The sequence below is a fragment of the Larus michahellis genome, chromosome 15, assembly GCF_964199755.1.
Source record: "Larus michahellis chromosome 15, bLarMic1.1, whole genome shotgun sequence".
Taxonomy (NCBI): domain Eukaryota; kingdom Metazoa; phylum Chordata; class Aves; order Charadriiformes; family Laridae; genus Larus; species Larus michahellis.
Genome location: NC_133910.1, coordinates 3,637,276 through 3,650,950, shown reverse-complemented (window position 1 = coordinate 3,650,950; position 13,675 = coordinate 3,637,276). Strand labels below are relative to the sequence as shown.

The 13,675-nt window shown below is 46.4% G+C and overlaps 1 protein-coding gene across 12 annotated transcripts in view; it reads right to left on the bottom strand.

Moving 5' to 3' along the window:
* EHMT1 (euchromatic histone lysine methyltransferase 1) overlaps window positions 1-13,675 on the bottom strand; it is a 123,934-nt gene that overhangs the window by 91,123 nt on the left and 19,136 nt on the right. For 2 of the 12 annotated variants that reach the window (XM_074609333.1, XM_074609336.1), the window contains exons 1-2: window positions 12,084-12,176; window positions 11,825-11,934 (exon numbers count right to left, since the gene is read on the bottom strand). The exons of 6 other annotated variants lie outside the window; for them this stretch is intronic. The gene's annotated coding sequence lies outside the window, so the exon portion shown is untranslated. Of the gene's footprint in view, window positions 1-11,824; window positions 11,935-12,083; window positions 12,185-13,675 lie in introns of those variants that run through there. 4 more of the 12 variants (XM_074609341.1, XM_074609321.1, XM_074609334.1 and 1 more) reach the window with 4 other exon arrangements.

Below are 13,675 nucleotides of genomic sequence, written 5' to 3'. Positions count from 1 at the left end.
CATTGGACCCGCTCTCAGGGACCTCGTTGGGGCTTGGACCCTCCACGTGGTGCATTTTGCAGCCACAAAAACTAGCCAAAAGAAGGGTTGATGCCAATTTCTCTTCTGACTCCAGACCTCTGCCTCCCCAGCGCGCCCATTTGCTTTTGCAGAGGACATTTACAGCAATGACCTCCATTCCATTATGCCGTATATTTTCACTTGCTTTCTTCCAGCATAAATCATTAACAACCCCCATTTATCATCCCACAGTTATTCTTCTTTAATTTAAAGTAATAAAGGAAATCGCACTGAAGCTTCAGTTTTGGTTTGGGTTTTTTTGGGGGTTTTTTTGTTTGGGTTTTTTTTTTAATTAAAAAACTCAAACTATCCCACAGAAAAGTAGGCACTTTGTAGTAAAGAGGAAAAGAAAAAAAGAGCAAGTAAAGCAGGGTTGAATTTTGAGCCTCCCAACGTTCTCCACTGCCCTTTTCAGGTCTGACAACAAGGACGCGTGAACGCTGTCAAGTCACACACAGGTACAGGCAACACGATCCCGCTTTGTGCCACTTCCCAGCTAGCTGCTCGTTTTAATACAACGCAAGCTGCCACGCGATTAGAAAAGGCCCCAAAACAAAAGGCTGCAGAAAAAAGTGCTAATAAAGCCACCTACCCTCATTTTTAACCTTAAACAACAAACAAGGCACCAATATCGAACTAGTTTGGCAATTGTGTCAAATTTAAAAACAAGCAGAGCCCCCCCTCCCCCCCATTAAAAACCCGCCCAGCAGCGAAGTTTTCTCCGGGCTGTATATTCTGAATGTGTCCGAAGGCACCGCAGACCGTGAGCAGTTTCACAGTTCCCTCTCCCATCCGCTCCGACATTCACAGCGGCGAAGCCCTTCCTCGGCACAGCTGCATTTCAAGCGGAAAAAAAGAGGGCCCACCTTACCACAAGGCAATTCAAAATCGGGGAATTTAAAAAAAAAAAATAAATAAAAAATAAAAGCTCCATGCTGCTGGGGGATAAACTACCCAGGAGACAACCCGCTGCTATGTGCTGCTGAGCCATTTAAGTTTAGAGGCATTTTGTCCAAGGGAATCTTTAGGAAACCCCAACGGAGTGAAGAATCGGGAGTAAAAACCTCTTAAGGAAAGCCTGGCACGATGCATACCTCTCCGTTTGGCCGTGCTGGCGTTTTAGATTCCCGTCGAGGATTTCGGACCGTGGGAGGTGGCGAGCAGGATGCTCAAAGGGAGCAGCATCCTCCCCGGCTCCATCCCATCGTGGCCCCGCGCTGGAAGGGGAAGCGAGGAGCCGGGATGCTGCGCCGCTCCCAGAGCCTGGCAGGGGGAAAGGAGGCGAATCGAGGAGAGCTGGGACAGTTTTTAAGCATTCTTGATCATTCTTCAGAATAAAATTAAAAAAAAAATAAATATATATATATAAAAAATTACTCATCGAACGATTAAAATGTGCAAACATTTTCCTTGGTGTTCCGACTGCCACATTTAATATTTCAAACAACAACCAGGCCAATATTGTTGCTTAATTTAACATAACTGGATCCCAAATGCATTTCTAACAGATTAAACCACAGAAATATCCACATGTTTTAATGAGGAATTGGCACTACTCGGAGCCAAACAGATTTTAGCAATATTTCTGGACTACAATTTCTTTCAGAAGAAGAGAAAGCCCACTGGTAATGGATCTGCATTCCCTACATTTCCAGCGTTTTTGGATTTAAGTGCAAATTGAAAAACCTAAATATTTAGTGCCATTATAACTCGAGCAACATCTGGACAATTTTCTTTGCCTCGTAAAAGATTTTAGCCAGCTTTGCAGAGGCTCAGTCCATGTTGCTCAGGCAGAATGGCTCCTTTTACATTTGCATACTTCCCTCCGATTCTGTAGTTTCTATGCCAACAAGCATTTGTAACTCTTTGAAAGACACATTTGGAAGTGGGGGGAGAAGGAAGATATGAAACGGGATAAAGATTTTTTTTTTTTTTTTTCTTGTTTGGGGATTTTGTTGTTGTTGTTGTTCCCCCAAAATCGAAATCATCCATTCCGCATGTGTTTTCTCCGAGCCCTAGAAACCTCAAAAAAGGCCCAATCAGCATCATCTCAGCCATGGCAACTCTTCCGCCTGCTTCAAAATGCAGCAGTGACTCGGAAAGAGGAAAGTTTGTTCAGTCAATCTGAGATGGATGGATGGATAGATAGATAGATAGATAGATAGATAGATAGATAGATAGATAGATAACGTGTGTGTGTATATATTACTCCAGTTCTCTCTCCAGACAACGAATCAATAGCAAACGTCTATTGGTGTGCCTTCAGACAACAGCTCTATGGGGAAAGCAACAAATCCGCAGTGCCGAGAGACGAGCCCTCCGGACGTGCCCCAGCCCAACGGTGAAACTCCCTGCAAATTTACCTGTCCGTCCATACTGCAGCTACGGGGCCTCTGCGAGCTTCCGAATCCCCAGGAAAAGTAAACAGAGACAAGCAGCTACTACTGAACTGTCACTCAAAATCCAGCAGTTTGATTTTTAACCAGATTTTTGGAAGTGATGCCGGCCCTTCCTCCCCACCCCCCCATCCCAGACCTCCCAGATGGCTCCAATTTCATAGTTGCCACTTGTGCTCCGCGCTGTGACGTTATAGGTGCGCGGAGACAGAGAAAACCACAGCCACGAAAAGCAAAATAAAACATTCAAAGCAAACAATACTACTGACCTTACGAAAATAAGAGAAAAAGCTATACTTTTCACCCAGAGGCAGCCTGCTAGACAGACAGTCACCATGAATTCCTCTTCCACCTGAAGCTGACATGGGGGACCTCGCGATGCCTTTGGAGCTGCCATCCCGGGAATGCCAGCTCATCACAGAGGTGCCCAACAGAAAAAACAGTCAGCCCAGGCCGCTTCACAGCAAGGACGGTCAAAACAAGCTGTTCCCACCAAAAGGCAGGGGGCTACGGGGGTGTTTCTTGGGGAGCTGCTCCCCAGGAGGAGCTGGAGAGGCAGCACCTACCATCACCTGCTTCTCATGATGTTCTCCTCCATGAGCTCCAGGGGATGAAAGACCAGATCACACAGTGATACTGCCAGCACTAAACATTCATATACAGGCTTGTCGTTACCGATGGAGATCCATTAGCCCCTTCAGTCTACCTCCTGTGCACACGCAATACATAACCTGATGTGCTGGGGGGGGAGATGAAGGAAAGGCTGTTGAGGCCGTGCAATAATCAATACTAGCCACAAGATCAAGAGAAAATACTCTTGAGGATTCAAATATGATAAACTTCTCTTACTCCAGCTAGACAGGGGATACAGAGAAAGGAAGACTGGATGCCCTTAGCCAAAGCAAAATGTTTAAAACGCTGCTATTCTGGCAGGGCACCAGCTCTTTCCCTCCCGGCACAACCATAGATGATGCAGTGCATCAGACAACCGATTTCATCAGCAACCCGGGATTTGTTTTCGCAAGCAGGGATCAGGATGAGATCCAGGAAGGGCAAAAACTCCCTCGGGGAACAGGAGACAAAAGGACAAGATTATCAGTATAGCGGTAGTGACTAAAATAAAAAAAAAAATAAGTCATTTTCAAAAGCAGCATTGTCTCACGGGACTAGTAACAGCCCCCAGCGAACAAACACAGTTACTCCTGCAAAGAGCCATCAAAAGATCAGGAGAAAAGGCTACCTCTGTAACACACTTCTCATTTGAAGAAGGCCTATAGGTCACTGCCTAGCACACCAAACGCCTGGAGCATGAGGAAGGTGCCTTGCAAAACACAGCCATTAACACCTGCTTTTCCAGCTGAAGGGGCACAAGTCCTCCTCTAGCCCAGCTCCCCTCCTCTCCCCTTCCTTGCCATGATTTCACAACCTTTGCCATTACAAAAGCCCTTCTGGCAACCACACCAGCAAGCAGGGAGCTATTTTACACAAGATTCTGCGTGACTGAAATTCAGGCTTCTCCCTCCCCATCACGCATACGTAGCGTACACTGCCTACGGATCAGGACCATATATGCTGTAAATTAAGAGTATTTTCACCTACTTCAGTGAACTGTATGGGTTTGCACTAGCTGGAAATACAGCTCCATCTGTGATCTAAGAGACTGAGCTCAAAATACTGAAATCAACAGCAGCTTTCGACAGACGGGAGGTTGCCACCTGAGTCTTCTCTGTCTGGGATAACTTCTTCCATGCTTTGCGCAACGAGCCGAGTGCACCGACAGCAGGAAACAGCGATCCATACCAGCTAGAGAACGAGCAGAACTGGGCAGTTTTATGCTGCAGCCTACACTTACACCCCCCCAGGCCTGCTGAACGGGGAGGGGAGAGAGCTCGCCGCTATTAAGAGGAGGGAGAGTGATTCCAAATCAATCTTTGGCAAAATCAAAGTCTGTCGGGACTCGTGTTAATGAATTCCCCTGCCAGGTTTATGATGTTTAACAGGAAACAAAAGACTGTTGTATGCACGGCACAGCAGGTGAGACCTGAGGAGCATATTCACACACCTGGGTTTATGTTCCCTAACCAGGACTCCCCCCTCCCTCCCTCGCCTACGCTAAGGGACATTCGGGCCATGAGCCGCTACCTCACCTGGCTCCGATGGTCTCCTGGAGTTGGGTGGTATTAAAATACCTCCATTGTTCTTCTGCTTGAGATGGCAGCACAGAACTCTGGCTGTAAACGCAACAGATGATCATGTGTGCTCTTCAGCTAATGGAAATACCCGGGGGCCACGGGTCCTTTGTGCCGAGCCTTCTCCCAGTGGGTCCCTTATGGGATTACTGCAGCAGCCAAGTAAGACAAATTACTATTAGCTGGACTAAATGCTACCGAAAGATCATGAAAATGAATTAACTCCTACCCTTCTCTCTTCCGTGATGGATTACACCCTGCTCCTTTGGAGCAATTTCAGGTAAGGGAAGGGGGAAGCATACGACAGATATGAGGAATGTATTGCCATGTGGTTTCTTGTGTTGAAACACAGCACTGAAACTGTCCCCAACGCCTCCAGTCATGCTGTGAGATGAGGAAAGAGCCAGGGCCACATCCAGGGCTGTTGCCAGCACCTTTTCCCTGAACACAGTGGAGATGAGCCCCACCTCCCCTGTCCCTCCGCCCGGGGAGCCCACACCTGGATGTGCAACGCTGACAGGGACGCCAATGACTGGGCAACGAACCCTTTTCGTTACGCAAGACTCTTTGTTTTTAACACATTGTGCCTTTTCTCTTCACCCGCCCTCAGCATAATCCACCATCAGAAGTAAGGCCATCCCCAACTCCAAGTTTTTACTTATTTCCCAAAGCTTGTTGGAATAAAATTGGGAAGCAAAGTAGAGGGCAGATTCACCACTCCCTTGACTCTGGCTGAGATCTGGAGCTGTGCCACGGCTTCCACAGCAGCTTCGCCAGCGTGCCCAGCTAGCCAGGGGCCCTGAATGCCTAGCCTGGTATAAAACATAAATGTGTTAGCTGATAAAATATGAAACTCCCTTCCTCAACCAACGCACCCACAAAAGCTCTAATTTAGCTGTGAGATTCATCACCGAATATTACATCACTTCTGAGCCTTTTAAGGAAGCACTCCAGCATTTTCCCAAATTAATCGGGTAACTACTTTTTTTATTTTTTATTTTTTTTTTCCCTTTCTCAGTCAGACAAAGTTAAAAATAGCCAAGAGCCAGGTAGGTGTCAGTGAAAAGCTCCTGCAGGGACACCTGTAAGGAACGAGGTCCTTGCCCATCGCCAGGCACCGAAATGCAGCAAAACCACCTTCCCGGCAAACAAACAAAAACACAACGAAGCCCAAGGACAACGCTCCCCATTAATGCCGGCTAAATTTAGGGCTTCAATTGCAGGCAGTCCATATTGCTAGCGAAATCCTACGTAAGACTTGCACTATCTACCACAGCAGGCTTGACCCCATTTTCATATGCAGAAGAAAAAAAAAAAACCCATCCCTCATAATCCTACAGAGCACAGAGCAAATAGCACTCTCTGGGACTACTTGAATACCACCCTATTAAAATACAAACATGTTCCTACAGTAGCTCAATGATTTTAAACATTCACCATCTTTTCATTTCAGGTTTTAAGCACTTTGCCTGGCAACTGTCTGAAGGGCAAATCATTATGGAAATAGGAAGACAATTAATTTTCCTTTATTCTAGAAGAAAGGATTATTGGAATAAATAAAATAATCAGCTTAGACAAGAGCACAATTCACAACTTATGAAAAACAGAGGACGACGACTTTTTTTTTTTTTTTCCATTTTTCTTTCCAAAGAAAAGGTTTTCTTGGATGGAGTTTGCAAGGCAAGTGCAGAAGTTTTAGAGTTAAATAACCTTGGACTGCTAACTCACAAATAACTCCCTATATGCCATCAACAGGAGGAGGGCTGCCATTTCAGGCACTCTCAGAGCCACTTTTTATTATTTATTTAATATAGTAACTTAGAACTCCCAAAAAACCAAAGATACAAAGGCTACTTTCCAATTTCATCTTGTACAGAGGTGACTCTGAAGCAGCCCCAGGCTGGACACAGCCCCAGTCCGAGTGGGAAAGGCACGGCACCGGGCAGGGCACTGCTTTTTTAGGGTCCCCTCCCCATCCAAGCCTCTGCCCCCAGTAAATCCACATTGAGTCTGTTAGGATTACTGAATTCATCTGGATTTCAAGCACTGTAGAAGATATTGGAACCAGTTTCAAAGGTCAAGCAAAGGAAGGTTATATTCTAATGCTTGCTGGTGAATGCAGAGAAGAGCAACTGTTTAATCAGTGCCACTGCTTGACGCCAGTCCATAGAACTCGATGCTCAGCATCGTGAATAATATGGTTAAAGGAGTATCCGATACGCTGCGACATGCATGTATACCTACAGATATAAATTAAGTTAAAGGAAAGGCATTTACCTCCCAAAGCCCAGCGGGAAAAGTGAACAAGAGGAAAAGGAGAGCATTCAACTTCGCATGAGCAAGAGATGAATTTATTATTTACTGAGAAAATTTGGGGATATCTTGGTAAGAACTGTACAGTTATTTCTGAAGGACTCCTCTAACAAGCACGTGTGATAAAAATAGTAGGGAAACTGTAGTTCAAGGTTGCTACAGCCTCGAAAAAGAGAGATAATTGATGGAGGCACAGATTCCCCGGAACACTAAGGACTGTAAAAGTACTGAGAAATCAAATTGATGATCTGGAAAATAAGATGAGATTAAGAATGATCAGGTTAGTGGGGGCTCCTGAAGGAGCAGAAGCGGGAGAAAGCAGACTTTTAGTTTGCAGTGGATTATTAAGGAGGTTAGGGATGAATAATTTCTACCGTTGGTATCGTGTGCTGGTGAGCCGTGTCCCCAGCCAGGGCAGTCACGCAGTGCCCCGCAGCCCTCCCGGGGAGGGAACTCGCTCCTGCATCGAGGAGTGTTTAAGCCAGCTCATAAATCTGAGCCTGGTTGCAGGATCCGGCACTGTCTCCCTCCACGGCGGTGACACCAGAGGGAAATGCATGGCTCAAAGCTGTGCCCTTTGCTTTCTCCGGCAGTGGCTCTACAACCTCCAGGCGCCTGGCCGCAGCCACACCACCAGAAAGAGCTCCCGCCGGAGCCGGCGCCCCTGCCCTTCCCACAGGGAACAGCCATTTCTTCTGTTTGCTTCTCTAGCTGCAAATCACTGTGGCAGCAAGTAGGTCACAGACTAGATGGCGCTTGAAGAATCACCTGCGGTTCATTTCCTCCTCTTTTTTTTTTTTTCTTTTTTAATTTTTTTTTTTTTTTTGTGAGCCACCAAGTCACTTCACCACCTTCAAAACCAGCCCCATCCATCCCTCCGATCCTCTTCTCCTCCGACTGCCATGCCGACAGCCCTGTCTCCTGCCTCTCTGCTCTCTCCCTGCTCTGTTTAATTCCATCTTTCCCCTGCGGTGGATGCAGGTCTTTAAAGCAGGATTTTTCTTCCATCTTCCCTTTCACCACAGACCCTGTTTTTCCAAGCATAACATACGGCATTGTATTGTTTCCTTAACTCTCAGAAGCCCAAACGTATGTCCTCCAAGATGATCAATTCATTAAGCCTCATCCACCATGGGGAATGTAGTTATCCTACTAATTTCACAGCCAGGTTAAAAAATGCAGCTCCTTCCCCTATGCCCGTAACTTCAGTTATTAATGCTGAGGGTGAAGGCGGGGAAGGGAGTCCCCTTTGCCAGCGGCTGCTTTCAGGCTTGCTCCAGTCCCCTCTCAGAGCAGGGCTCCACCAGCATCCCAGGACACGGGGCTCCCAGGGGATCTGCTGAGGAGGTGCCACAAGGGCCTTCCCTGCTTCACCCAGGATGAGCAGAAGACCCGGCAGCCGGGCTCGGGGCAGAGGGAGAGCACCGCGAAAGGGCACGAAGCAAGGCTGCAGCAGCAAGGAGCTGGTTCGAGGTGTTAAGGAAGCTGAAATGCAGCCATAAACTGGGTTTCAAAATGGCCCGGAAGGCAGGAGAGCAGGAGAGAAAACTTCCCCTCTGAAGTGAGCCTCGGTAAGGCGTGAAGGTGGAGAAATGCTGCGTGTTACAGAAAACCCTTCCACACAGCTTCACAGCAGAAAGAGGATTCATCACAGCAAATAATTACAAGGCTTATATCATAATGTCTGGTTTTAAAGTCATTGCCAATTGACTAAAGGTTGGCCGAAGCAGTTAGAAGGGAGAGAAGCAAAGACACCAGGCTTTGAAGTGGTCATTACTTGATTATTAAAGACTAGGACTTTGATGCAATATATTACCCAGCACAGTAACTTTCTCCTCCCTGTGATTGCCAGGGTTGCATAAGGTTTTAGATGCACCTGTAAGATTCAGTTCCATTTTGTTCTTTCTGTTTTGAACACAGTCCTTGGCTGCTACGATACCAAAGACATGAGCAAGTCCCAAATTCAGGTTTCAGTTCTTCCACTGAACAAAGTTACGCTGACGGAGAAAGAGACAAAACTGGCCATACGGGCAGAATTTGTCACAGAAATCTTAAGATAGGAGCCTGCAAACACAGGCAATGAATCCTCCTGGAAAGCCCACACTACCCATCTCAACACATGCCTCCAGGAGTCCCCTGCGCTGCATTCCCTGCACACACTGCCATCCGCACAGCCCCGTCCGTGCTGACCCGAGGGACACGCGACTGAAACACGCCGGGTAAGGTTTTCTCCAGCAGGGATCTGCAGAGCTTCTCCGGCAGAGCCCGAGAACACATCCAAACTTTAAACCAAACAGAAATTAAATTTGGATGTAGCTTTTTTTTTTTTCCCCTTTCAGACTTATCGGTTCCAGGGCTTGTTGGAGAGGAGCTGAACACCTTCTTGGCAGCGACGAGCCCCCCTGCGCAGGAGGGAAGCGGCCGTGGGCTGAGGCTCTTGCAAAAGCTGCTCCAGTCCAGAGGCACAAGGTCCCCAGGCCACCAAAGGCTCAGTAAGGCTGAAGCTCGGTGCTCCATGCTAGGGGCTCTCCTCAGCCACTGAAAATATCTCATTTTCCCCATTTTACACTCAAACAAGAAGAGGAGGAGGTCTTTACTCTTTGGCTTCGAGCCAAGAGGCATGGCACTAAGGAAACAGTGTCACCTTTGTCCTTTTGCTGAGCCTTTCTCCTGTTCTCTGGTGCCAGAGATGCCCGCCCTGGTACTGGAGACCGAAGGAAAAAGTTTAAAGCTGGTCCAGCCGTTTTAGGGATGAAAGTGACTCCCTTTCCCAGTGAGGTTGCAATAAAGAATGAGATGATGGATCCAGGCTCCCTAATGTCACCCACTGCAAAAGGGAGAGACAGCGATGACCTGCACTGGGGAAGAGCCAGGGACAAGCACCTTGTCTCAGCGTACAGACCAGTCCTGCTGCCACGGGACCTCGCGGTCCTGTGCTGGTAAAAAAGCCCCTCATCCACGTGCTTTAGGTTAAAGATATATATATATATATTTTTTTTTTTTTTTACACCCTGATCAGAAATAAATTTTAAGGTATACTTTAACTTTCTTGCTTTCACCTTTGCTTTTCAAAACACTTCAGCCCTTCAACCAAATAAATGCACTTTCACCAGAATGCCATCATCTTCCTCCAAACTGAAAACCCTTTGTCGTGGTGACAGATACATCGCTGGCATAAGATAAAGATTTGAAATAGAAAATACTCATCCACCGCTGAGAAACATGCAACACCGCTGGATCCCGACAGAACCACGGTCCTCCAAGAGACAAATCTTTGTTCTCACGATTTCCAAAACAGTGTTCTGAAAACAACGTCCCTCCCTATATAGATTTGTATTGCCATATCTCTATCATTTTCCTTACACCCATCAAAATGAAGATATAATTAACCCACCCTCAATAGAAATTACAATGATTTTGAAACAGCAAGAAACAATCTATTTGCATTTGGTAGCTAATTATTCCCCCTACGCACACAGCCATCAATGTTCCCTAAAACCATCCACAGAACAGACAATCTGTGCTAGCCAGAGCTTCTGGAAAGGAGGGGAAAAGCATGGACTAAGCAGAAAACCTCAACATCGGGGTGGCAAAATATTCTTCAAATAGGCAGCATCTCGAGCTCAGCCAAGTCTGTAATAGAATTGCCCTTCTGAACTCATCCGACAGCATTAGCATCCACCTGTGTATCGCATGTAAGCTGACAGCTACCACAGGACGAATCTAGTGGGAGCCACCGATATTTGCAAAATTATTGAATCATTATTCCCTTCTTCACGCCACTCCAAGGAAACACGAAGCCATTTTCCAATACACAACATCGCAAACAGATCCTGCTGCTGTTGGACATAAATTTAACACCGGCTAACGCCAGGGCTACTCTCATAGCCATACAACACACAGATTTTCAGTGGCACAGGCAGAGTTGCATCTGTTATTATTCACTCCTCGAAGGAGGAAGGGTGTGCCCTTCTTCCACTCGTACGCAGTCCCGAGGACTTGCTGAGGACTGATCTCTACCAACACGAGCTCAAGGGGAGCCGTTTATTCCCAGTTAGGCAAACAAAACTCAAAACGATGCCCTTCACCACCCCCCCCACCCCAAGCCAGGCAACTTTTGCTGACAGTTCACCTCCATTTCCTCATCATTCAGAAGGATTAGCTAGATGTTTTTAAGAGGTAAAGACGCAAGCCGTGGTTAGTGAGCACTGCCTCTCCCAGCTCATGAGCTCTGCTGAAGCAGCCTGAGACAAATCAAGCCAGCCAGGTATTTCTGCTTGACGCCCTGGGAGCCCCCAGCTTGGCCCTCCATCGCTTGTGCTGTAAGTATTCGGAGGGAGCTGATATAAAGCATCAAGGGTGGTAAATCACATCCTCCTTCACCCACGCTTTCTGGAGGCGAGTAGATAAAACGCTGTTCACTCACTGGGAACTAACAGAGGTTTTCCTTCCTCCAGGATGCACCCCACAGCAGCGACTGGGAAGGAAGGGGCTCAGGTTCAGCTTGACGCAATCCGTGTGCCTGCAACACTTACCTCGCTGGCAAGGCATTCCCTCCTCAACACGCGAGAAGTGATCATCCTTTAAAGCAAAACCAAAATATCTCAACGAGTATTTTCCTTCCCCCGTCTGACACAGGTTTGCAGCTCCTCAGGCATGGGGAGGAGGGGGAGCAAAATAATAATTAAAAAAAAAAAACAAACAGACTATTATTCTGTAGGCAATCAAACCTAATCTCTTTATACATTTTTCTTTCCAACAGAAGCATGATATATCGAGTCCCACTGGGTTCTGATCACAACTAAACAGGACTAGGTGTTTTCAGCTCCCTTCTGCCAACAAAGCCCAACGTGCAGCAGGCCTCACCTCGTATAAGCATTTAACTCAACACGAAGTCACCCTGGTGCTCTACCCCAGCTCTAGAAAGTCAGCCCGTGCCTCAGTATGGCCTTGCACAGAAATAGGATTACTTTGGCCTGGAGGAAAAAAAGAAACCACAACATGAAGGTCACCCATAAAATCATTACACAGATCCCTCTTCCCCAGCTCTTAAGAGAAAAACCTTTATCAAACCCTCAACCTTAAAGTAGAAACACAAAAAGATATGTACATTAATCCCATATACCTCCGTCAATTTTTTTCCTCGTGTCTTTAGAGCAGTTGTTTACTGCAGCCAACTGCAGAGAAATTACAGTAGCTTAACTCTCCAACTCCCTCTAAAGGATTAATCTTCCAGTGAGCATGCTCACGCGAGATCTTTTTTCAGCAGTTGCATCCATTTCATGAAGTGAGGGCTGCTGCAGACATGAGGAAATGCCATTTCAGGACTACAGGCAAAGTGAAACAGCCCCCAAAATAAGAGCTAAGCCCTTCCTCGAGCTCCAGAAAGGATCCCTGCCCAACCCTCCACCTCCAACGAGGTTTAAAGATTTCACGTTAATGTGCCCTTGCAGGAAGAGGGGGGGTAGTGGTTTCCCTGCGACACACGTTTTAAATGTCTGATCTTGGCTTTTCTCTACAAGCTGGTGGACAGTTCATCCACTGAATCTTAAATCCAAAACAGCTTCTTCTCACTGGCAGATTTTTCTTTTGTATCACTTGTTGGCTTATCTTTGCTTTTTAAAAAAATCAGGAAGATAATTTGGGGGGGAGGGGGGGGGCGGGGAGGGGGAACATTCAAATGAAAAGGAACAGCTTTAAAAATCTAGTTCTCAACTCTGCAGCACAGTAGATAACAGATCCTGAGACACATTTAACTCCACAGATTAAGCACCCATGCAAATGAGGATTTGCTAGTAGACAACAAATCCAGTATCTAAACAAGGCTGTTCAAGTAATCTTGTCCATTCTCTCCTAGACCACTGTAGATTAAACTGCTCTATTTGAGGTATTTCTCCCTCACCCCAAACGATGCAACCTTGAATCAGAGCTTTCCCGGTGAAAATAAAGCTCCAAAATTAAGGACAAATATTTATACGTTAGAAATGGACTCTTCCATTTTCATCTTCCCACATTACCAGGGTACTGCCGTTCCCCTTCCCATTTATCTATTTTATGTCCTGTTGCTTAATTGCTCTTTGTAGCTGATAGAGATCCAGCCTTCCCCTCCCCCCGAAAGGCTCTTATTTCAAGTTCGAAACCCTGCTTGAGTCTAGGACACATCGAGACCAGGCTGCAACCCCTCAGCGCTGGGGAAAATCCGGAGTGGGCTGCAGCCGAAGGTGTGAGATTGCTTCGCAAATCCAGTCACCAGACTTCACCCCAGCCATTACAAACATCTAAACATTATCTTCTTTTTTTTTTTTTTAAAAAAAAAAAAGAAGTCAGAAGTCTTGAATGTCTTTGATGCCGTGAAGCCCCTTGTATGTTTTAAGCCCTACTCGTGAATCCACAAAAAAGGCAACGTGTCATGATAGTGTTAAATAAGGGCTATGTCTGCTTTTTAAAATGAACGCTCACCATAGCGACAGTCTCCATAAGGAATGATAAAACGTATGGTGACACTGGATATTTTGTTCTGTTGTCACCTAAATAGAATCACCCACAGAAAGGAAATCTCTGTTACCATGCATTAAAATAGACGCTTTGTTTTATTTATAAAGCATCCAAACTGGTTGGTTTGGATGTGTCATAGCACAGGCTGTTCATCCACCCCTCCCTGCTCCATCCTTTGGGGACTCACTGAACGATGCCAGCACTCATCCTGCCCTCGCCTCC